At 41.7% G+C, this 24,669-nt stretch overlaps 1 protein-coding gene across 17 annotated transcripts in view; it reads right to left on the reverse strand.

Moving 5' to 3' along the window:
- Window positions 1–24,669, reverse strand: part of ptprdb (protein tyrosine phosphatase receptor type Db) — a 176,949-nt gene that overhangs the window by 106,403 nt on the left and 45,877 nt on the right. For all 17 annotated transcript variants that reach the window (XM_039792332.1, XM_039792249.1, XM_039792079.1 and 14 more), the window contains exons 4-5: window positions 14,580–14,655; window positions 13,291–13,327 (exon numbers count right to left, since the gene is read on the reverse strand). The gene's annotated coding sequence lies outside the window, so the exon portion shown is untranslated. The remainder of the gene's footprint in view (window positions 1–13,290; window positions 13,328–14,579; window positions 14,656–24,669) is intronic.

Consider the following 24,669-nt stretch of genomic DNA (forward strand, 5'->3'; position numbering starts at 1 on the left):
GGTGTGTTCCGTGCCGTCGTCTGTCGGCCTTCATTTTGGCCGATTTAACATGTATAATCGGTGGGGCAGGCACTGCCGGCAGTCTGACTCAAATGACCCATCTGATTGGTGGAGTACTAACCCGGAAACGGGGAGCGGAATGAGCGTGACTAGAGTCTCTCAAAATCGGACGAAAATCTTTTAAACTGACCTTTGTCGATCTGAAATGAAGACAGATTCATCAACTGCATGGCCTATTTCTCGCTTAAAATGTTTCCAGAAACACGTTTTGGTGAACTATTTTAGTACAATATGAGATGACAGTCTATCTTTAAATTTCCTGAAAAAATCAGCTGCCGGTTTTCATTTTTGGGCAACAATACAGATTAGCGCTACCTGCTGTTATGGAGACGTATTACGTCTCGTCGCTTTGGTGTATTCCGAGGCACTTTTTTGACCAACTCGGGGAGACTGATCAGTCCAACTGCCTTTTCTGCCGAGGGTCGGCCGTCTGGTCGGTGTGTCTGGGCCTTTAGACAAACAATACAGTAAAGATTGAAAGTGAAACTTTAGTCAGTTTTCACATTTTAAACAGGCTCCAGAGGGTTTGTTGTGGACATTTCCCAGAAATTCCCATAAAAATTAAGAATATGTATAATGATATACAATTTAAATTTAAATTAAATAGTCAAGTTATTGTGTGATTACTAAAATAGGCTACTGGTGCTCGGCCCTAACCCTAACCCTAAAATCACCAAAGGTTTTTAAATTTTGACTATATCCAAGTGTTCTTATTACTGTATAGATTTAATACTCCATTGCTATGGAAATAAGCCTGTTGTTCAAATGAACCTGATTATGCCCTCGGGCGCTTGAGTAAATAAATAAATAAAATATGTGGCAGCCATTGTGTGCAGTAAACTTTCTTTTAACAAGCCTGTTACTGTACTGATGCAATGACCAGTTATAGTTTTAGTGCTAGTAGGCCTATTAAGAGGTGCAGATTAATTCAGGTAAGACTGTGTATAGACATATTTTATTATTTGTATTATGAGGTGGTCTGCAAAAATTCTTGATTACAAATAGTGGTCCACACACACAAAAACCTTTGCTATAGAGCACTGAAAGTGGAACCCCTACAGTAGGCTACTATAAATGGAACACGACCATCATTAATTTCATTACACCTGTATTTGACAAGTCAATGATGTTTGCCATGAGTTAGGTGTATTTCTTTACAAACTGGCCAATGGTCTGCCATTGACTATCAAGAAAGAAAGAGTTTTGAATAAAAAAAAATATATATATATTTACATTTAATTACAGTACACTGGATAAATGTGTATCCAACATGGCTTATACAACAAACTTCAGGTTAAACCTTCAAATGTTCTCTGCAAAGAGTATCTAGTATAATGTATGTAAGTTTTTCTTTGCAGTCTAGTCTACAAGAACACTTTAAATACAATTAGTTGATTAATCGATTACACTATAAACAGAATATTGATCAGGAACGATTTTTCACTGTGCCGAGGGCACATTTTATAGACCAAATAATTAGTTGATTAATCAAGAAAATAATCAAAAGACTTACTAATAATGAAAATAATCTTTATTTGCAGCCCCAAAGGGCATTATGGTGTCGACACACTGTTACATGACATCCATATTCCATATACATGATATATGGAATATCAGGTTATTCTACAGTGTGAAAAGTGAAGAGGGCTAACAAGTAGAGAATTAAAATCTGATATGCAAAAAAATGTATAAAAACACAGAAAGACTCAGCACATGGCTCCTTGTATCATCACCTTGAAAGTTCAACTCATGACATATGAGAGGGGTGCAGAGCATCGGCGGCCCATTAAAGCCATGACATTTCAATAATTGCCTCTAATCTCAGCACCATAGAGAGCCACAGTGCCTCCCACTTGCACAGACACACACGCCTTAGTCATTGATGCTTAATGAATAATGCCCCGCGCATACACTTGACCCCCCCCCCCCACACACCCACACCGATGCTTAACCCCACCCTCATACACACATATAATGTACACAAAAAAAACATTCTTCCAGCTTCAGAGACTGATGACTGTATGACAGACACACACCCTTTATATTAGTATATATGGAAATAGTGCTGTGTAAATGTCTTTGGCTGCACACACATAGATGTATTACACATACTGCAGACGTAAAAAACACACACACACAAACGCACGCACGCACGCACGCACGCGCACACACACACACACACACACACACACACACACACACACACACACACACACACACACACACACACACACACACACATCAGCAACAACATCATTATCCCCACCTTCCTTAGGCACTGACTTGGCTTTTGCCAGTTCTCCAGTCATTTGTTTTCTACCCAGACATGTGAGTGCTGCAATGGGCTACTAACCATAAAGTGGTATTAGAGATGGCACCTGCACCTGGACAATTACAACCTTAATTTCATAGCGGGAGACGCTAATGCAGCCAATAAGAAGAGCACAAGCATTTGGAGGGATGTCAAAGAGGTAAAAGGTTGTTGGTTGGTTGGTTTATTATATTTATAAGAAAGCTATATCCTTATCCATGGTAAAATATCTGGATTACACAAGGATAAACACGGATAACAAAAAAATTTCCCAATTTGCTCCACCTTCCTTTTAAGATTTCTTTGAGACTTTGAGAAAAAAAAAATATATATATATATATATATATATATATTTCTGTTGTAAATATGTTGATTTGGCCCTGGTAATAGCAATCCTCATCTGCCTTAGATGTGACAAAAGAACTAATTCTGAGCTTTTGTAACAGTGAATTGATCAATTTAATATGTGTATAGAATGTGTTTATCTACATATTACTGTAAAAAAAGAAATCTCCATTGCTAAAATTTATGTTCACAAACACAATAAAGATGAGTTCAGCTGGGCTGAATTATCTGTTATAGGCTCAGAATGTTAAGCAGTATTACAAAGAAACACTCAGGGAACATGCTGTGATATGCACTTTAATCATGCACAGGAGACAGCTCCGCTGTGTTCCACAAAAAGGCAGGAGTGTGTGTGCATGCCTGTGTCTATGTGCAGTCAGAAAGGGTGAAAATGAGTGAGTGACAGGAAAAAAAAGCAGCCTAGCAGTCCTAAAGAAGCTTTTATTAACACTAAGAAGGGAATATATGGTGAACATCCAGCCTGCTCTTTTCACATTGAGGAAATTGCATTTGGGAATATTGAGCTGGCTGGTATGATGAAGTACATAACTCCTCCTCGTACACACCCGCAAACATGCACGTTTTTATGATAGCATGTATTACCAAGACAGAAAAAAATTATATTTACAGAGTCAAAGCTGCACGCACACAAACACACACACACTCACACACACACTCACACACAGGATCTGATTTAGTCTGTGTGCATGGGTTGGATGAGTACTCCCTACTATTGAAAGAGCGGAAATGAGAATCGGTGCAAACAGTGAGAGAGAGAGAAAAGAAAGAGAGAAAAAAAACGCAAGAGAAGAGGAAGTGGCAGAAAAAAGACAGAATACACGAGCAAGGAATAAATGAGGGAAAGATAAAGGGAAATAATGAAAAAGCAAAGAGAGAGAGTGTGTTAATGAGAGAGAGAGAGAGAGAGAGAGAGAGAGAGAGAGAGAGAGAGACATCATACACTTGAACCATGGCTGTTATTTTAAAGGCTGTTGCTGATGCTACAATTCATCTCACCGTGAAAGAACATATCAGGATATATTTTCCAGAAAAAAGAAAAGAAATGATCAGTTTGGAGCAGCTGGGAGTCAACAGATACAAATGGCGAGCAGACAGACCATTAACCATGGCTGCTGACTCCATCAAAATGAGTGACGAATGTTAAGCTAAGCAGCTATCACATTAGTGGAGAACAGCAAGGCTGTGTTGTGTGGGGCGGTAGATCCTTGAGGCGGATGCATAAACTCTGAGATGAAAATGAGAAGCATGTGTGGTAATCTGTTCAAAACAAAGACATTTTATCAAGGTTATCATATTTGTGTGCAAGCCTAATATGTCAGTGCATCTGTGCAGAGATTGCAGAGATTTTTTTTATGTACACATATATATATATATATATATATATACACCACACACACACACAAACACATTAGTTGAATAGCTTACATTTACAAATATGCAACAGTGACACAGATTCTAAACTTCAAAGAGAGCTGTCATTTACGCGATTGACTAGCAATTACTTCTACAAACCGAGCAAGAATGGTAGAAGGCAGAAAGCAAAAATAAAACACAATCAGTGTGTCACGCACAGTCAGATACTCATGCTTGCACACGGACACATACACGCGCACACACACACACACACACACACACACACACACACACACACACACACACACACACACACGGGTAATGGAGAAGTGACTGTCACTGTGATTGGTTCCTGCTGCCGAGGGCAAACCCACAATAGCCAATTATCTGTCATTATACACCACAGCAGCTCTTGCGGTCTGGATGCCTTTGCATCTGTCTGTGTGTGTGCATGTGTGTGTGTGTGTGTGTGTGTGTGTGTGTATATGTGTGTGTATATGTGTGTGTCATAGTGGGAGACATTGGCAAATTGCTGGTTATATATTTCAGCAAACTGAAAGAGAAGAGGAGAAATGTTGGAGGAGGAGGGAGAGGAGGGTGACAGGAGAGTTTGTGGAGGCCGGGCAGAAATATGCAGAGTGAATATAAAGGAAGCGAAGGAGAGATTGCTGATTATATTTGACAGCTGTAGAGAAGATGGGATCACGGGGAGCCACAGACCTCAAGTGAGCTACGTGCTGATGACAGATGTCTGGTGACCAAGACACGCCTGATGCAGCAGGGCCGAAGAGTAGACGGCCACAGATTAAGGTGCTCAGTCAGCGTGTGACTAGCGTTCCGTCATGTATGAGCAGTGTGTAACTGAGCCGTGGCCAGATTTTAAAACATGATATCACAACGTCTGGCATGAGAGTATCAGTTAGCATTTTATCTACAAGAACACACAGTAGGATCCATATAGTGCAATACAGTATATCCGCTTCGACTCACAGTGGTGCGTTGCTTTTAACACCTGGGCCATTTGTTCAAATTAACAAGGCGGGTGCTGAGGAGGTGAACTGTCTCATTTTCTCATAATGTGTGTGTACACCGCATCCGGCTTTTACGATAGGGGTTACAGTTAGTTAGAAAGTCCTCTAGCCATTATGGACGCGAATCTGACCAGAGTGAAGGCAGAAAGCTCCTATGACAATTAGGGGTAGATATTTCAGTCAAATCTATATATTTTTTATAGTTTTTTTCAAGCAGTTTGAAAAGTGAATAATGAAGAAGGTGAACGACAATTCCATTTTCAATCCTTAACTTCCTTTATTGCTTATATTCTACAATTGTTTTCTTACTAGCTGCTTTTTCAAACATCAAACAAGAAGGCCTTGATTTAACTACAGTTTACACTTCACCTCAATCACAATCCCTGCAAACTCAGACACATTTTATCAACTTGGCATTACAAAGTCAATCCAATCAATGCCATTTTTTTTGTGCACTGTAATTTAGAAAAATCATGTTTTGGTGTAAAAAGGATGACTTCACACTAATCATTTGTCCAGGTTTGAATGATCTATCTCTGAGGTTTCTGTAGCCACCATGATACAATGTAGATGAATGGGATTTTGTACGTGATGCTTAAAGCATTAGGAAATTTGATTTGAAAAACTCAACAGCAATGAATTATTGTAGAAACAAGTTCCAGCAGCTGAGGATAACTCACAGAACGTCCTGTGAATAGGTTTCATTTAAACACTATTCTACCAAAGAAATAGTTTCAATGCTAAGTAAGTAAGTGGGCCACAAGAATGACAATTTGCTGATGAATATTTAAAGGGAGATTTTTCAGATAGCTCAAATTCACAGCACGTATGTAGAGATACGACAAGTGGTAAATATTGAAAATGATTTTTACTGTTAGTCAGGTGTACCTTTACTACAGAAAAGAGGCCACCATGTAGATAACATTGCCCCATCTAGAGTATAGATATACTTAATTAATACTTAATTACTACTTCATTCTCTTCGTCTCGTGGAGGACATAAGGACAACAATGATCTGCCTCCATTGTTCCCCCTTGACAACATGTTGAGCCTCACCCCAAATAAAGTTTATCTTAATTAGCTTGTCTGCCAAAGTAAAAAGTAATTTTGGTCTTCCTTGTTTTTCTTTTTTTAAGTGGAGTCTATCACAGCAAGCCTTTGGGATAAGGCCCAGCAGTACACTAACCTCTGCTGTATTTTAGTGAAGATGTTAGACCTTTGTTTTAGGCCATGATAGCTGCATGGCTCTATGGATCATGCATCGTCAGTCTGTAGGCCCACCACTGAAATTGCTGTTGAGATGTTTCAGTTTGGAGCAAAGTCAACAACTATTTGATGGATTGACATAACATTTTGCACAGACATGCATGGTCCCCAGTGGCTGTATCCTACTGACTTTGGTGATCCTTTCACTTTTCCTCTAGTCCCACCATGAGTTTACGTAGCGCTACCATGTACTGTTTTGAGTGAACTCTCTCAACAACTATTGGATAGATTGCCATGAGACTTTATACACAGATTCATGTCCCTCTCATGATGAATTCTAACCACTTTGGTAATGTGGTATGTGATGTGACAAGGTATAGGTATGAGGATGTGTTGGTTATGGTAGATAAGATTCTGGACAGAAGACAAAAAAAATCAAGCTCCCAATTTTACACCACATTGTACTTCTGTAGTTCAGTAGGAAATTGAAGTTTATGAACATTTAAAATACTTTATGATCCAGACATTAATCTCAGTAGCTTTGCGTTCCAGCCATTCCAGTTCAATAATTGATTGCTAAAGCTTCTTTGCTGCCCTTATGAGTTGTCTTTCTATGTAAGCTTGAATAGTGCTCAATCATGACGCATGAACCTAAGTCATCATACCATGCACCTTACTGTGCACCTACTGTACACATCCAGCATGTGTTTATGAAGTATAACACTGATCTCTCTGCCTGTTTTACAGCTATGCTTCCATAATCCCCATCCTAATCCACTGCCTGTATGTGTATCTCTGTGTGTGTGCTTTGCGTGCATGTGTGCGTGTGTGTGAGTTGTCTTTATGTCTGTGTATGTGAGACATGGTATTTAAGCTTCTGGCTTTCAGAGGGCCTCCTTTTCCCACGCTTTCCACACTATATGTAATACCATAGATAGCCCTCCAGTCATCCACTTTTCTCCATCGAACCACTCAACTCAATGGCCTGGACAGAATCACTCTGCACTCGGCTGTCAATATCTCCATTACCACTTCAGTCAACAGAATAAGCACAGTGAAAATTGAATGGTTATGGGTAATATTACTTTTAAATGAGCTGATGAAATGGGTGCAGTGATGACAGGAGAGAGGGCAGAGTGGTTGAGATGGAAAGACGTGATTATCTCAGTACAACTGAAGGATAACAGAGTAGAACAGCAAATCTAAGTTACTTTCCTCACAATCTTCCTTTTCTTTTTCTTTTTCTTTGTCATATCCTTATTTCAATGTGGGGGTGCTTTTTAGCTTTAAGTCTGGGATTAACAGCTAAAATGGCCATTATATGACACACATGCATGCATACATCTCCTTTTAACTAAACACATTTTACCTCAGTTGTGTATATTTTCCTCTTACAACACACTATTTCTAAAGCAGGAGGATAATCTTATAATTAGTTTTAACTAGTAAAGTTTTAAATTTCGCTGGTTTTCTGTACATAGAGCTGTGGTTCCCAACCTGGGGGTCTGGACCCTAGAAGAGGTCGCTAGATAGACACGAGGGCTCACGAGATTATTAAAAGGAAGTATAGGAAAGCAGAAAAAAACATATTTCTGCTATACAAAATAATATTCAAATAAAAAAAAATAAAAAAAACACTGCTAAACTGGAAGACATATGCAATTCAGGACAAAGGGTCGCATTAAAACATTCCTTCATTCAGCTACGAAGGTTGGGAACCAATATTATAGAGTATGCTTTAGTAAGTATATTTTTGGGAAATTTTTATGCCTTTACTTGAAACTAGACAGTAGAGATGGGAAAGAGACATGTAACAGAGGTCCCCAGCTGGACATGGTCAGTGGCTTAAACCCCTAGCAGGGTTTCCCGCAGCACTTTGCAGTTAAGGCGCCCGCCTTAGCAAGACCGCCTGTCGCCTTAACTACGTCGTCGTCAAAAAAATTATTAATTTGAGCGATATCTGCCGTTTTAATCGGCGTCCTGTTTTCTCCCTTTCATTCCAAACCACACCTGCAGGTGGAGGCGGTGGAGACAGGCTCGGACATACCCGCCACTGTGGACTTGTGTCAGTCTCGCAAGCGGTTTCAGGAAAGTGGCTGCATGTGTCCGACAATGCACAGAACATTAACCGGTACAGCTGTCGGCGGACATAGAGTGCGGAAAGTGTGTCAGAGCATCCCGGACGGTGAACTAAGACTTCGTTTCCTGCTTGTCGGTCAACGGTTAATGATCGGTTATTTAATTTCATTGTGCTTTCTTTTGGAAGGCTGGCTGCCAAAAATCACCACTTACTTACTAGCTTACTAGCTAATTAATTAGCCTGAGGTAAACGATAGCTATCAGTAAACAGAAGTGATGTGGTGGCTGGAGTCTGGTGTGTGCGCCAGTGTTTGCGTGTGTGTGTTGGCCCGCCCCCGCGAAGGTCTGACCTGCAGACAGCAGAAGAGCAGAAGAAAGTAGCTGCACCTTCGCCAAAATGAAGACTGAAAAAAAGAACTATTTTGGTACAAACATTTACTCGCCATGTGACAGATAGCCACATAGATATAATTTAGTTTTTAAATATTTAGTGTTTAGTGTTTAATAAATAATTGTTAAATTTAGTAAAGAGTCTGTAGTCTATCGCACTTGCTAACGTTAGCGCAACAGCGTTAGCCTAGCCTGCTAGGTCGCTAAATATTACGACTCCCTTCAGAGTTTCCTATATCTGCGTCCACGTTGTCAACATAAGACCTGTGGCGTTAGTGCTCCTTTTGTACCATAATTTTATTGAATGAAATATTGAGCTTCGCTCCTCTGAGATGGGTGGGTTTTTGTTACGTTACACACAAAGCTAGCTATAGTTAGCCTGTATGCTAGCGGACATTAGAAAGGTAAACATTGCTCAGAGACTTATTAGGCGACATGGTCACTCACTAGAATGGACATTTTTTGAGACCCATTTACGATATAGAAGGTTAATATACACTGGGATATTTCCGTAAGGGCCTTTTACATATTGACAAACGACGATAATAACTAGGGATGCACCAAACCCAGATGTTTGGGGTTCTGCCGAATACCCAACCCACTGGTTAACCCGAACCGAACCGAACCCTACTCCCATTCTTAACACAGTAAACACATTAATGAAGTAAACAACGTTCACAGCAGTGCATTTTTCATTGTATTTTAACTGTAAAAAATAAAAATAAAAAATAGTCAACATTATGCCTGGCACACAAGTGGGAAAAAATATTTTTGACAAGGCCTATGTTTACCCTATCTCAAGATCCAACCAATATCCAAAATATTAGCCTTTTAGATTTATAATCCCATTAAGTAGGCTACCCCCACGCTCTATTCTAATCGTAGGAAAGTACATCGCTATCGCCAGATGAGTGACAATTTTGTTGTGCAAATTTTCGCTAACCAGTGTATGATAAAGGCATGTTGGGGTGGGTGAAATTAGAAAGCTACCGTTAGCTAACGAGCAGCAGCCGGCCATTCGGTCGCTCTGCTCCCGCTGTAGGAAGACTCATTTCCAGAGAGAACGCTGACAGCCTGGGAGAGGCACTGTCTGGTTAACACAAGTTTTTAGCTGCGACTGTCCTTCCTCTGCCGTACCTGAAGTTGCTGCATTTTGGCTGCTGTCTGTAGATTCCTTCATGCACAACTCGTATTCTTTTGGATGTTTCATAAGCAAATGTCTTAACAGCGGCGATGTTGTGTATTGTCTAGGTTCCTTGCCACCACGAGACAAATCGGCATTGCAAATTGAACATGTAGCTCGACTTGAATCGCCTTCTTTTCACTGAAAGTACTGCCAAGCGACACTTTTTCTGCTCACAAGTTCCATTTTCACTTTCTCACAGCCTACTGCCGTTGCTAGGTTGCTACTGCATTCCGTCTAGCTCCAACTATGTCATTACGTCGACCACATAACTCTACAAAGAGTAGTGAAGTAACAAGATAGTTCAGTCCAAGATGGCGGAGCTGCAGCTCTGTCATGGGTGCGTTTGTTTGCAATGGAACGTTCTATTGAGTTTCGCTTCTTGTTACTTCTATACTCTTTGGCAAGAGTAGAAACTCAACACAAGGTTCGCCTCTTTTTCTCGAGTTTCGCCTCTCGTTACTTCTCTTTGGTACCGTTCGGTTCGGTCGAAAAAAATTCTAACGTTCGGCAGTACCCAAACTCTGTCAAAAAGCCCAAAGTTCTGCCGAATTCCGAACCGAACTCTGGGTTTGGTGCATCCCTAATAATAACATGTATGCTTGTTTAAGGTGAAAATTATTATTATTATTTCAAGATAGCATATCCGCCCCATGGGGTTACACTGTAGAGTCATCTGACGTTGGTATCCAATATGGCGCCCATGATTTGAGTTGGCCACACACTCTAAATAAAGGGCACTACCCGGTCTGACCCCCACCCTACCACCTTAACTAACAAATTTTCTGCAGGAAACCCTGCCTAGGTCACCACTGAGTGACCCAATGAGTCTGTTTTAACAACAATGTGGTTATACCAATAGAGTAGATTCACTGTAACCTTGCAGTGTCTAGAGACACCTAGAAAGGTATTTGATGAAAGAAAGAGCTCACTTAGAAATTATAGGTTCACTTACAGTGTTTAAGAATGGTGCTTGATGATGAATAGAGAGAGGAGTAAGAGGTTGATGAGTAGGACCCTCAGCAATGATAATCCCATTAGCACTGTACTGCATGTTAAGCTTTCTACTAATGACTGATGTGTGTGTATGTGTGCATGAGTGTCACATGTGTAAGCGGTCCGTGTGTGTGTGTGTGTGTGTGTGTGTGTGTGGCTGAGTCCTGCTCGGACCATACTAATTATCAGACGTGACTCACGTGAGGGTAATTACAGTATCTGAGACAGTAGGAACAAGACTACGAATGACCCAGAAGTCCACAGGCTAATGAAGCGATAAGACACTCACACACACACTCTCTCTCTTTGTCTCTATGACTCGCTCTCACCTCAGAGAGACAGGGACAGAGAGGGAGAAGAAAAGAGACAGCAAAAAAAGACAGAGAGGGGAACAATGTTTCCCTCAGACTGCATTAGAGAGAGTAGAGAGATTTGGGAGGAGCTGTCAAGAGATGCTCTGTCAGGCAGCTTCAAGCTCAGCCCTCTTCCTAGTATTAACTAATCTGGCTGCTCTCTGTTCTCTGTCATATCTGGCCACGGCTGCACAGCACTGTGGTCCGCTTCCACAGGAGCAGATTATGGCTTGGCTACCCGAGACTAAATTCTCTATTGAAGAATCATCTAGGTGTAATCCCTGTGTGAAGCCAGCCCTGTACGGTACAGCGCATTATATCTAACACCATGCCTATTATACACAGCAGGCTGTAGACTCAGGAGATACAGGAGACAGGCATGAGGATGGTTTGCTGTGTACTGGCAGCAGAGCCTCAGGGTTACTTTAAATTGTTACGTAAAATGAGATCGGTTCACAGAAGGTGGACCCCCCCAGGAACACATCAACTAATTCAGGGTTCTGACGGTATGTTTTTCACCTTAGTGATTAAAATGTTGAAATGTTAATACACTGTGTCACATATTTCTTTAATAATCCTGTCTCCTAGTTTGTCTTATTTCCATTAACATTTGCCTTTTCTTTTTTTAAAGATTATTTTTTGGGCTTTTCCCGCCTTTAATTGATAGGACAGCTAGGGGAGAAAGGTGAGAGAGTGGGGGAAGACAAGCAGGAAATCGTCACAGTTCGGACTCAAACCCTGGACCTCTGCGTCGAGGCGTAAGCCTCTCAGTATATGTGCGCCCGCTCAACCCACTGAACAAACCCGGACACAACATTTGCATTTTCTATTTCTTTCTTTTCCTCTGTTGAACCGATGCTTCTACCCATGCACGCATGCAAACACACACACACACACACACACACACACACACACACACACACACACACACACACACACACACACACACACACACACACACACACACACACACACACACACACTCTCTGTGTTTACCAATACTAACTTCCTTAGAACAAAAGGAAAGTGAAGTTGATCCTTGTTCTTGAAGCTGCATGGTGTTTCAAACCACCTCGTTTTACAGTCACTGTGCTCACAAAGGCATAGGGCATTTCTATTGCTTGTACCAGTTTGTACAACAGCTCCATTGATGCAGAAATTTAAGTGACAAGTGTTATGAAGTGCTCAACTCGTGGTGTTGGTCTGTGAGGCAGAGCAGGTTACACTCAGCCCACGCTCCAGCCATCACAGGATCCCCATCTCTGTGGCTCCTGCTCCTGGTGGACTGAATGTCTGTCTGTCTGTCTGTCTGGCTGTGTGTTTGTGTATACATGATTGACTGTGTGTTTGAGTGAGTTATCTTGACCAAAATCCCAATTACACAGAAGAGTGTCTCTTCAATGCTGTGCTCTTTGCAAAAATACACAAACAGACATTAACCGTCAGACAAATGCACTCACTCACGCACACGAAAACAGAAAACACACACACACACACACACACACACACACACACACACACACACACACACACACACACACACACACACACACACACACACACACACACACACGCACGAGGCACAAGGCACTTCATTTCCTATTCCACCCCTTCTCCTCCTTGGCACCCTCATATTCCACTCTGGCCTCCCCAATACTCAACCCACAGTCACTATAGCAACCTACTACTGCTACTGGCAGCCAGAGGGCCAATCATGTCATTACAACATCTGTCAGAAAACAGAGACACAGACCCTCAAACATTGATACAACTGCTTATATACCCCCAGCAGCACTTGGACCCAGATGTCCATGCATCCTTGCAAACAGACAACAAGGCATGCATCTTTACACACACTCACAGGCATAGTTTTCACTAACACGCACGCACGCACGCACGCACGCACGCACGCACGCACACACACGTGCTAAAATTAGGTCAAGTTAAAGACAAGTTTCTTACCTTTGCTCATGGTTCATCTTAAGTTTAAAAGTGGGAGCTGAAATAGGACAAGACAAGATTCTTCATGAGAGTTTAATCTGTCAACAAAAATATACCATATTGATTGTTTGCCACTGTTTTTCTTGGCCAGGAAGAATCATTTGCTTGAGAACCTGTCTTGGATAAGACAGAGAGATAAATGAAGGGTGGCCTAGACTGGGATTTGATGGTAAAATGGGACGATCAAGTCTGCTATAGAAACATGCCTGCTGGGTATGTTGCTCTGCTGCCACCTGTAGACTAGAACTTGTACTCCACCTACACAAAGTCTCAGGACAGTGACCTTAGAACATCCATCCAAATCCAACTTTTTTAAGTGGGAAAATGGGACCTAGGAAAAGGGTTGTAGTTTAGGTTTGCAAACTAAGCTATTGCTGCATTAGATAGTCGTAGACATGCAGTGTTTCACATGCTGTCTGATTCAAAATCAATCCCCTCGATAACATCTTACTTCCTTCGGTGTACAGTACATGCAACTCCCAGTGAAGCACTCCGCTCGCCTCAGTATACTCTCTGCATCATCTGACAGAACTTTCAAAGAGTTTGATGAAATCTATTTTTGTTTTTTGAAGTTTGCAGAGGCTTGCTATGAAAATGAGTCACACACAAACTCAACACACAAACTCCAGCCAGCCTCAGAAAAGGAAAAGTGCCACACAGAGCAACACACACGGCCTATGTGCAGCCCCTGCATCTTTTAACAAACCGAAGAGGGTTGAGCGAATGCTTTATATATAGAATGGTGACGCTATGCAAACTTGAGCGCTAACATGAGAGGAAAGCTCAGCGATGCGTTGGAGAGCTGCATATTCAATAATGTATCAGAGGCAGCGTTTTAAAAACAGCTTGGGATCGCCGCTCTGTCTTGTCCTGTCTGCCCGTCTGTCTCTTTGCGTGTCTTCCCTCCAGTCTGTCCACTGCGAAGGCAGCAGATTTGACACTTCTGTGGGGAGCTGATGTTTGGTTAAACTTTCATCCTGGCGACAGTGTCTTCACTCGCTCTTGCCGTCCCTCAGGAGGAGTATCTCTCTGTGCTTCTTTTGCTCTCTTTCACAGAAGCAAGATTCCACCCCTTTCTCTTTCTTTTTGTATACCCTCTCTGTGTCTTTCTCAGTGGACATGGCAAAACCTTTTAGCAACATTAATCATACACCAATCTGACCCAGAACAAATCTGCTTTTGACAGCAAGGGAAGGAAAAATGTGTGTGCCTGTGTTTGTTTGAAGGTCATCATGCTATTCAGTGCTTACCTGCTTCAGTACACAGGTCCACTGTGCTGCTCCATCCTTGAGGAATGAAAGAGTAAGAAATCTCCCCAGAATTCTCCTGCAAGAGAGAAGGACGGATAGAGAGAAAGTAAACAGGGACGGGGAGGGAAGGGAAGGGACGAGAAAAAGTGGGAAAGGGATTAGGAACAGAGCCTTAGCCTTTCAGAACTCAGTGCTCTTAAAGTCAACTGTGGGTTTTAACTAAGTTCCCTGTGTCTGTGTCTGCTTGCACTTGCCTTTGCATTGGTGTGTGTTTTTATGGGCAGCATTTGGAAGCGTCGATATGAATGCTTTGACATAAACACAATTAATGTGCAATAATTGTTCCAAAAAGCATGTCAGGTCAAATGGACGGCCCCGGCTCCTATACTGGGGGATTTTAAGGCTTTTAAGGCTTCCATTCTAGCTATTTACGTACGGGCTGTGAGGGGGATGAGGGGCTGAAAAGCCAGTGGGAAAAGCATACAGCACCTCAGTATGATAGGTACACACTCTGACAGCTCAAAAGGGTTGCATTAGGACACATGTGTGAATACTAGCACTGAGGCGTGTGAAACGTAAGCAAAGAGAGAACATACACACACACATCCAGATGTTACTCTTCCATGTTTGATGACTGTAATGACCCTGTGCTGTTATACAGAATTCTTCTGCCATCTATGGCAGTGCAGCAGAGCAGCACCAAGTCGTAGCAAAATAGAACTCACTTCACTGGTGGAGTGAAATCAGGATGGTTCTCAAAAGATCACGGGTAGTTGCACAGTTATTTTTATGAAATCCATCCTCTTTTAAACTTTGAGACAAATAACCTTCTGCAGCAGTGCTGCAAATCAGCCACTGCAGTAGATATGTAAATATTCAATCTGAGCAGTTTTAACATAATCTGATTCTTTCTGTTTGTAAACCCTCATTTAAAGCATAACACTTTGCTGCAGGCTGTGACAAGTTGCAGGCATGGTATTTTACAGCAAAAAAGAAAAGCAAAAAAGAATGAGATTACAGCATGTGTACTGTAGACAATATTAAGAGTGGAGGTTCAAGTGATTCGGGAGCAAGGTGCCATAACAAAGAGTCACCACTAGTCTGTGCTGTTACACCACTCCTGTGCTGCTGACCGACTTACTAAATAAGGGCAGAGACAATGATGACAGAATATATTAACTGCAGAATCTGATGATGTAAAGATCACGAGTTATTTAATTACGATGTATGAAATCTAGGACATATGTAATTACTCTTACATTCCTTGACCTCTTAACCCCCCTTGTTTTCGGGTCATAATGGCTCACATCTGACATAGTCACATAATGTAATTTAGAAGCCATTCAAAGGATCTGTGTCTAAGACATCAGATAGCTTTGAGTGCAGCCCCTGCTTGCATAGATGCGCACTGTGGAAAATGTATATGCGATCTATGTGTGAAAACTAGTTCACACTTTATTTTCAGTCGATGACACATTCCTCCCTGGATTCCTCTCCACTTGCACCATGTTTCCTCTGTAACGATCTGACAACGGCTGGTAAAATGAGTTTGGTGGGGGATTATTATAAGCATTGGTTACCCTCTATCCAGTTTTCCTCTCCATCATGTTGTTTTCCTGTTGGGTTTCAGTGCTCCCTGGTTGGAAACCACCTTGTTAGTGAGAATGTGCTTCACCTGTGCTGGCCCAGCAGAAGCAATTAAAGCATCAGCAGCCGCGGCAGAGAAAGAGTTTGGAAACTAGATCATTTGGGAAGCTCATGTTGGCGCAAGCAATTTCAGTTTACAGGTCTTGCACAATAAGCTAGGACAAGTTATGTTTATCCTATTTTCGGTGGACACGGCATTACTGTAGTCTTCCCCGATTTTTATGTGCTAAAGTGGCACCCATGGTGAAAGTCTGTCTGAAAGCCCTTTTAGTTGCTTTGAATCTCTCTGAGGACTCCCATGGGAGCCCTTCAGAGAGCCTTTGAATCCTTTTCATGCTGATTGTTAAAGTGACTATTCTGTGAGCGTCAAAATGTTGATAGTAATTTGAAGGGAATTCAACTCCAATTGCTCTGTCTGGACATCACCTTAAGGGTTTCTGCCAGTGGCGGAAATGATTCAGGGCAAAGCGGCATATTATTTAGGTCACTAAAATGCTTTCACATACCCTTTTCACTCCATGTACCAAACTATTTCTGCACTGATCTGCACAGCAATGGCCCAGATAATTTTTTGATGTCCAACCCTAACCAGTGCAGCTCACTACAACTTGTTTTACTTTGGTTTGGCTTCACTCAGCATGTGTGAAACACTCTTCTTAGGTTTCTGTCAACTGGATGGATTCAACATCAAGGCAAGTGGGTAAGCAGGGCAGCAGAGTGGGCATCAGAAGGCCATCTCTTAAGCCCTACTTACAATGCAGCGTCACAGCAGGGCCATGCATAACACTGACATAATTACCTACAAACTTTACGTCTAGACACAACCCTCCTCAAGTTGCACCATCTCTTTTTACAGTGCCACTTAAATGTGAAATGTTTCAAGATCATATGCTCATCAGTAGTGTACTTTTCTAGAGAAACTATATTTCAAATTTAACTTTGTAAACATGTTTACTCTCTCTCGAGATGTGTGTGCAGCACTGATCAAAGTTGCCCAGGAGGTTATTGCAGGTCAAGTTGGCAGCAGGGATTCTCAGAGCATCATGACATGTTTTGCATAAACAACTTGAACTTGTTGACAACTTGTTAATGTGTGTCTGACGTTTAAGAGTTTGCACAGGGGGACAGGCATTTCATCTGCCCCCACAAGGATTATGAAGCATTCTGAGAGCATCCATGATGCACATATGACTGCATAATTCAACCGACCCTTTAAGAGTGACCCGCTGCTCTTGAACCTGGCCTCCAGTGGAATGGAGATTATTAAACAACAGCTATGGTTTCATGTGTGCTCATCCAACAACCTGTACACTAGTGGCAAGATAACATAGAAGAGACGCACACAATATAGAAATTCAAGTCACACTGTGATCCTACACTACATAAAAAATTAGCTCTTAAAACTTAAAGTAGGATAAGTACAGCTTCATCTGGCATTTTGAGTTAAGTCAGATTACAATGCTCTAGTGTGCATTCATATCTAGGATTTTACATACCAAATGCAGCCAAATTTCTGGGGAGTTAAACCAAAGAGTTGGTCTACAATGTTATGCCTTTATTGGAATTCTCGAGCAGACATTTGTCCATAGCACACATTAAAACAAGAATAATGAGAGAAATAGTGACTGTCAGAAAAACACAACTTCATGTTGACTGTACTGTATGTTACAACTACAGTGCATCATTTTTGTCTCCCCCATGAGGAATTCTAAGTAATGACAACAAAACTGTCAGCGTGTCCACATGACACAAGCCTTCTATGATCGCGCACCACATCCACCCCTCCTCCACGCAGTTACTCGTAGCCAAGGAGGACATGGAGGATTAAAAACATGATGGACTCTTCAGAAGAGGTAATTATCTTCACTCGAGCTTCTGTGCACGAAAGTCGCCGGACTACACCATTTTGTAAACATAGCCATGCTGAGAAATACAGCGATTTGGGCCATTTGGCAATGGCTTGAGTGTAACGGTCCCGCTTCGGTCCCCCTACAGGTTGGAAGCGGAATTGTCCATTACTGCTGTCGTAAAGTCTCATTATGTCTCATTCAAACTACAGATCCGCTACCCGATCTGGCAAACTTGCATAATGTAATGGACAATTCCGCTTCCAACCTGTAGGGGGACTTTAGTGTTGCTTTAAATTAGGGTTAAGATGTTGGAGTTAGGAGTTTCTTGTAAGAACATAAGGCTTTTAAACAGTGAATTTAATGACATTTTACAATACAGAATTTAAAGCAGCACTTGACAATACATTTTAAATTTTTTTTTTTATCAATAATGGAAAGATGACTCTGTGACACAAACCCACAGAGAATTATTACCAAACTGCAGTTCTCCTCAGCTCTACGGAGCATTTTATTGTTTTTCTGCGCATTGCTATGGTTTCAAAGCCTGCAACTTTACTGTTATGGTTCAGTCTCACCAAAAACACACATCCTTTGACTTCAACAACCTTGTGTCCAGCAGCAGCTGGCAGCTGTTTTCATTTTCATTTTTAAATAAACCCACAGAGACAAAGAGGCTAAATTAGTAACTAGCTAGTCTGGCTTAACAGATGTACATTGCTGGGACAAATGCACTGGATGTCAGTCCCCTTCCGCTATCTCAGCTATCTACAGTATTTTGCAAGGCCAGCGTTGCTGCATCAGGGTCTGTGATTGGTTTAAAAAAACTACAAACAAGACAGAGCATTTTTTTCCCTATCCCAGAATAGATAAGCCAGACCATACTCCAGCGCTGACATATTGTTGTGGAGATAAGTCTGGCAATGCGAGACTAGCAATTAGCTGCTGAACATAGTGGTGCATTAGAATCAAGACCAAAACACAGCTAAATGGAGATCTGATTTACAATAGTTAGAAACACGACTCCAAATAAATGCTAATGTTGCTCTGTTTGCTGGATATATAAATAGGCAATTGTTTGCTAACATGTTGAATATATCAAATTTGTTAGCTGATAATGTCAATCTTATGTTAACAGCTTGTCTCCAAGTGGCCAAAAATAATAATTAATGGAGGTGCTAAAGGTGCTTAACTCAAAATACTGAAAAAGGGGTCTGGGATTGCCTCCACGCAGACCGTTTACCAACTTGTCAAATAACAATGCTTTGTCGCACTAACTTGCATGCGTGGCTGGAACAGCTACCAAAACATGGAACAGAGAAGCTTAGATAACAGCACATGCCATTACTGCACAATATTTTTATATAAGAAAATATGTGTCTACTGCTATATTAATGTTCTGAATGTCAAGTAGAGCCCCTTTAAATGCATAACCATGTTTCAAATGTTGGAACAAAATTACAAGCAGTCAGGAAGATAGCATCTTTTTCCTTCAAACACTACATCTCCAGTTAGTCACCCAGCCGTATAAAAAAATTCTAGTCTGTCGTTAGTTCCAAGACAAGATAACCCTGAGACATCACTAGGGTCAACCCCAAAGAAGACATTACACAACAGAGTTTCAGGCTAAGTAGTACTTAATGCTAATAAACGGACCTTCATGTGAACAATTGTTGAAAAGTCCCTGAAGTTTAAAGGTCTTTCTGTAAACCACATTAAAGTGCCCATATTATGAAAAAAACACTTTTTCTGGGATTTGGGGTGTTCTTTTGTGTCTCTGGTGCTTCCACACACATACAAACTTTGAAAAAAATCCATCCATGCTGTTTTGAGTGAGATATGGTTTCTGAATGTGTCCTGCTTTCAGTCCCCTAGTGAGCTGTTCAAAATCGGCCTCGGACTGTGACGTCACAGTCCGAAATGAGCTGGCTAACCACAACCGTTAGCTCGTAGCGTTAAGGCCTTTTTATAGTTGTGCGTCGGCTCCATGCAGAGCTCTCGCCGTAGCCTTAAAAAGTGGCCTGATGTTTATACTTGTGCGCTGGTGTGTGCGTCGAGCTGCGTGTGTGTGTGTGGGGAGTGTGTGGTAGAGAGAAGTGAGAGAGTGCCGGCGATTACCTTCGGAGCTCGGAGCGAGTAGCGACTCTAGAGTCATAGTGAGAGAAACAAAGTGTCTCCTCTGTGCTTTCTGACTACAGTGGGAAATATGTAGCAGGAGAAGTTAACCCTCTCCTTGATTTCATGTTGTTTGTGGAGAATAAGAACCAGGAAATGAGTCGGGAGAAGCGCAACGCTACCAAGCCACGGCCGAGCTACGTGCGTGCCGCTGCGACGTGTAGTTACATTTTTCGAGAGGTGCACGTCAGGCTACGGCGTAGGGTCCGGCGTAGACGCAGAGGGGTCTGCGTCTACGCCGGACCCTGCGCCGTCGATTTGACGCACAACTGTAAAATGGCCTTTAGCGTTAGCCGGCTAATGCTAGCGCTAGCCGGCTAACGCTAACGCTAGCATGCTACGTCGTTCTCAATAGCAAAGCACTGCTACAACACACACAAGTTCACCATAATCTACAAAAGAACTACTTACATGTGCGCCCTCATTTAGAAGTCTCCCAGCTAATCCTGCCTTGTAACTGACCAAAGTTGGAGAAACAGGCTTTCTTTTACTGTCTCTAGAGTTAGCTAGCTGAATTGCTCTACATCTGAGCTACTGCGCATGTGCGAGTGCAATCAAAGATAGTACAGAAGAAGAAGATGAAAAGAGGTCTCACTCTGTAGCTAAAACAGAAACCAGGTGAAAAGAGGATCTGCAGCAGTGAGAGAGAACTGTGCAGTACAACAACAATATGGTGTTTTTTGAAAATTAAACCATATAAACCTATTCTGGTAAAACCTTAAAATACAGTTATGAACCTGAAAAAGAGCATAATATGGGCGCTTTAAAAATTGTGTTATTTAATGATGTAATGATCTGTTCCATTCTGCCTTTTGAGAGGCCAAACCGATTCAAACTGATACTACTGCTCCACAACAGCACAGAGAAAAGAGTTAAAATATAAGGAAGCTAATTCTTTTCATGCTTACTGGAAGGAAGAAAAGCTGCAGCAGAGGATAGCTGCTAGCAATCTCCAACACGGCAAATTCCATGTAATGACACAGTTTACACAAAGGGCACAAGCAGCCCTGCTGTGAAACGGTGTCACTTCTTTGTGAAATAATCCTATATTTTTAAATTCCATTTAACACTGGCGTGAAAAAAAAAAATCACAATGAACTGTTGAGCAGCAGATGCTATTGTGTGCTTGGGGTGGCCCTGCAGTCATGGATATATGGTGACAATTCTGAATTATCATTTGGTAGGTGCAACAAATGACTCATAGCTGTCCTACTTTTAAAGACATATTAGACACTACTGTGCTCAGGGGCCAAGAGAACGAATGACTGAGAGCGCGAAAGAAGTGAAAGAAAGTGTCTACAACACAGAGGGGAAGCAAGAAAAATGAACGGGTGTAGAGGGTAAGGAAGAGAGAGGGAGATGAGGAGAATTATAGCAAATGAGAAAGGGCAAATGAGATATAAGGGCTTCTAAAGTGGAGAAACTCTGACTACGTTTACATGCAGCCAATAACCCGTTCAAAACCGGAATATTAACAATAACCCGGTCGCGCACGGCCATGTAAACACCGGCAAAAACCCGAAAATGATCCCTGGGTTACCTCTTTTCTAACCCGAAATTTTGGTCATGTAAACGCGTATCGGCATATCCCCATCAAAAGGAACATTGATTTGTGTTCTGCGCATGTTCTATTTGCAAGGAATCTTGGTCTTTTGAGTAGAGGAACTTCTTGTATGCGCCAGAAAACCTGCGCGCAGTATACTGGAAGTAAACAAGAAGTAGAGGTAAACATGGCGAGACGCAGCACAGCACCACACTTTTGGAGCGAGGAGGAAACCAATTTCTTTATTAGTGTGGTGAAAACCATGAATATAATGTCTTTTGGTGACGGCAGAAAGTACCGAGATAGTGAGATTTATAAGAAGGTGACCGAAAAGTTATGCGAAGCAGGGTTTGTCCGTACATCCAGACACTAACCGTGCGTCGCCGTTTACGTCGGGATATTGCCAATTGATTACAAATGCCATGTATACAGGAGTAACTCTCTCTGCTCACGCATGTAAACGGGTTATTCCGAATGTTTCAGAAACCCGAATAGTGACCTTAACCCGACCATAACCCGAAAATTGACAGCTTGTAAACGTAGTCACAGACAGAGCTTTGCCCTGTTCCATCTGCTCAGCTATCATCTTCAAAGGCAAAATTACACAGTACATCTAATTACTTTGCACAGTTAACATCAAATTGTCTCAGCGCTAACATCCTAATTCTTTCACTGGCAAAGACAATGCGTGCAGCTTTTCTCGCTATAAGAAACTATAAAGTTCTGGATTAGAAACACCTGACATTTCTCTCTCCAAGGTGAGCGAGACCGAGTGTTAATAAGTGCTGAATAAATAGAGAAAAGTTGGCTGACTGTCACAGAGGTGGCGGTGGGTGAGACCAGCATGACATGACACCTGCTTATTTCTTGCTTTTGACGAGGTCACAAATGTTAGGCTGATATTGGAATCCCACAAGTGCAGAATGGGAATGCTGGAGCAGAATTAGAATGGCCACAGAATGACTGCAACGGGTTTCCTAATGAAGCCTCTCAGTCCCTCTGCCAAAGTGACCCATTTTCTCTTTCTCTCTGTTTCTTCCCCCTCTCGCTGATACAGCTGCCCCAAATTCTTCACAGGGAAAGAATATGCATATATTTAATTAAAATGGCTTAAATGATTGGAATAGATTCTTATATTCCCTTTCTTCAAACCATTAGTCCTTGGGTGTGCTTGGTCTCCAGCGGGTGAGGAGTCTGACGGGGTCAGTCTTCATTCTCAGGAGAAAATGTCACCATGGAGATGGCATATTGCAATAACACAAATGAACTTTAAAGGACAAGACGGGATTGAAAAGATGTTTTAATTGTGTATGTTTGGGTGTGTATTTATATTGTAATTGTTTTTCTTTTGTAAAGTACCAATCCTCTCTGACTGATTCCCTTTACAATCTTCTGAACAATTAGGATAGCTCTTTTTTCCCCCCATTTCGATTTGAATGCAAAATGTTTTTAAATGTTCATCAGACTTCTTGGATTTGATTGTTCCAACATAATGTCACTGTTTAAATTAAAAGAACTTAGGAGGGTTTATGAAGTAAAAGTGTAGGGTCTGGTCCAAATTGCAAACCCTTGCAAGATAGCTAGATATTTTGTTAAATATCTTGCAATTACAAAATTCCCTGGAGCGACTGATTATACGGCACTCAGACACCCACTATAAGTGTGCAAGGTTGTTCGCTGAACAGAAGATGATCTGTTACCATGCTTGGAACAGGCTGTGTTTTTCCAGAGGTGCTTCTGAATATAAATCTGATCTTGGACTGGCGGAGTGAGCTAAGACTGTATATCCACTCATGACATCTGGTTCACATGCTCGTTTTGTTTGCCTTTTCTTCCATAAAACTTTCTTTTCTTCACCAGTATTGGGCAGTAAACCATTACACAGTGAAAAGTTGTTATCAGTAGACAGTAACTCTGGGCATACCCTGCACAATTTGAGCCTGTTTCTGACCCGATTTCTGAGCCGGAAGACTCATTTTAGAGTCAAACTGAATTTCAGCTTTGACGAGGGTTGTTGTTGCCGTGCAATGTAAAGGAAGGAGCGTGGGCCAATTAACTGCTCCCAACTGGCTGTTGGATGAATTCATAACATCAGAAATATTTGTCTTCTTTTTCTCCTTCTTTGAGCAAATGAACCTATACCTTCCTTGGAGATTTTAAACAAATCTTTATTGACAATTGTCAATAGCCATAAGGCCAACGGGCCATTTTATTTTCTATTTTTCACATACAGTGTGAGCACTCAGGTCGTGGCTTGATGATCAGACCGTGCAGTGTGAGCAGATAAATAAATCGTGAGCTTTGGCTTTACATCGCAGATGATTTACTCGTACAGTATGAGTTAGAATTAAACAACATTTCCAAAATCGTACAGTGTATGCCCAGCTTAAGGGATTCAGTAATTACAATACTCACAGTAATGCTCAGTCAGCTTATTTGCATCCTTAGCGGATGGAGGGTTGATATCAGTTTGCTGACAGACTGTTGGCTTGTCACATAGGCTAGAGGTGTGGGGAGGCAGTTCGTTTCTACCCAAAGGAGGAGGAATAAGACTAATTTCACAGTTGTTTTGTTTACATATTGGGTGCTCTTAGCTTTCTTGCTAAAGCCTACATTTAAGAATCGTCTGGTTTTGTCCTGAGTTGGAGGCTAACACATGAAGCTAGCTGTTGATGGTGAGTAACTGCAGATAATGTGATATTTGGCTATGGAGGCTTTGAAATTGTTTAAAGGCACCTTTGACTGTGCTGGACTGAGTAATGAAAGTAATATAATGTGTAATGTAACTTTTTTTTTGCGGTTGAGTAATAGTAGTCAGCCAGACCTGTAGCTTAGAGACCGTGGGATTTCCCAAACTGAATAAATCCCGCTCGCACAT

This window comes from Perca fluviatilis, chromosome 1, assembly GCF_010015445.1.
Source record: "Perca fluviatilis chromosome 1, GENO_Pfluv_1.0, whole genome shotgun sequence".
Taxonomy (NCBI): Eukaryota; Metazoa; Chordata; class Actinopteri; order Perciformes; family Percidae; genus Perca; species Perca fluviatilis.